Consider the following 1,920-nt stretch of genomic DNA (forward strand, 5'->3'; position numbering starts at 1 on the left):
CTACAAGCCAGGAAGAAAGCCTTCGCCAGAAATCAGATCAGCTGGAAACTTGATCTTGAACTTCTAGCCTCTAGAACTGTGAGAAAATAAATTTCTGTTGTTTAAGTCACGCAGTCTGTGGTGTTTTGTTATGGCAGCCTGAGCAGACTAATACACAGCTCCTCCATCTACTTTCCACTTGTCAGTTCCATGTGTTGACATCTATTTTACCGTTGCTTCCTTTCTCGATCTTTGTGTTCTTTTGGGTTTATAGCTTCTTTTCTCCTTTACGGTTATTTTACTTGGTATTTGGAAGGAGCATGGATAAATATTTAAATGATTAATTTTACATGTGAACTTGTGTAGGCCACAGTACCCAGATATTTTTTTTTCTTTATTGTAACATTGGTGATTGTACATATCTGTGGGGTACAGAGTTGAATATCAGTATCTGTGTGCAATATGTGATGCTCAAATTAGAGTAATTAGTATATGCAACATTATACAATGTAATCATTTTTCATGGCCTTTTAACAATTCCTCCCTTACCCTCCTGCCCGCTTTCCCACTTCTGGTTATCTGGAGCTTGCTATGAACTTACTTTTAGATAGGATTAACATTTAAATTAGTAGACTTTGAGTAAAGCAGATTATCCTCTGTAATGAAGGTGGGCTCATCCAATCAGTTGAAGGCTTAAAGAAAAACACTGATCTCCCCTGAAAAAGGAATTTTGCTAGCAGATTGCCTTCAGACTCAAACTGCAATATCCATTCTTCCTTGAACCTACCATCCTAAAAATCTCTCTCCCTCTCTCCCTCCCTTCTTTATATACACACTTTATATACACTTGTGTGTGTGTGTATAAATACACACAGATATTCCTCACCTTATGATGGGGTTATGTGCAGATATCTGGACATAGCCCCATCATAAGTTGAAGAGCTTACTGAATGTGTATTGCTTTTGCACCATTGTAAAATTAAAAAACAATTGTAAATCAAATCCTTGTAACTTGCATACCATCTGTATATATTTATATACATATACACATATATTTATATATTTATATTTCATGTCCTTTTGGTTTAACTAGAAGATTTAACTGGAAGTTACACTTTACCTTCCTTCAGTATAATACCTATGTCAATTTTTCTTCAATGTATTATATTTGCATATATTCCTATATCCTCTTTTTCTTACATAAAAAGTGGCATATTTAATGTTTTTCACTTTGGTTTTTTTTTTACCTAAAAATATGTCCTGAAGATTATTCCATCTCAGTGTGCAGTGATTTTTCTTATTCCATTTTATGGCTGCCTAGTAGTCCACTTGTGTGGATGTCTGCTAAAGGTGGATACCTGAGTTGTTTATAATCTTTTGCTATTATGAAAAATATCTTCAAGGAATGACTTTGTGCATAAATAGATTTGGTTTTTGCTAGGTTACCTTAGGAATAGATTTTTAGAGGTGGAGTTACAGGGCCAGAAAGGTAATGCCTATATAATTTTTCTAGTTACTAACAAAATTCCCTCCACTGGGCTTTTACTATTTTACATTCTCATCAGCCAAGTAAGAAACAATTTCCACATAGCTTTGTAAGCAGAGTGTGTTGCCAAACTTCGGGATTTTTGCCAATTTGGTAGGTGAGAAGGAGAATCTCATATCGTTTTATTTTAATTTCCCTGATTTGGTGTAAGGTTGAGTATCTTTTGGTATTTTTAAGGAGGTATTTTTATGTCTTATTGAGTAAACTGTTTATTCTTGTGTTTCCTCACCTGTTAGGTTGTTTATTCTCTCCCCCAGGATCAGGATTTTAGGAGTCCTTTGTATACTAGAGATAGTGGTCCCTTGTGGTGTAAGTTTTTCCGGTGGTTTTTGTTTTTTATATTTGGTGTTTTTATTTTTGGCTCTTAAAATTTTATGTAATAAAATGTATCTATC

The sequence above is a fragment of the Galeopterus variegatus genome, unplaced genomic scaffold, assembly GCF_000696425.1.
Source record: "Galeopterus variegatus unplaced genomic scaffold, G_variegatus-3.0.2 Scaffold2928, whole genome shotgun sequence".
Taxonomy (NCBI): domain Eukaryota; kingdom Metazoa; phylum Chordata; class Mammalia; order Dermoptera; family Cynocephalidae; genus Galeopterus; species Galeopterus variegatus.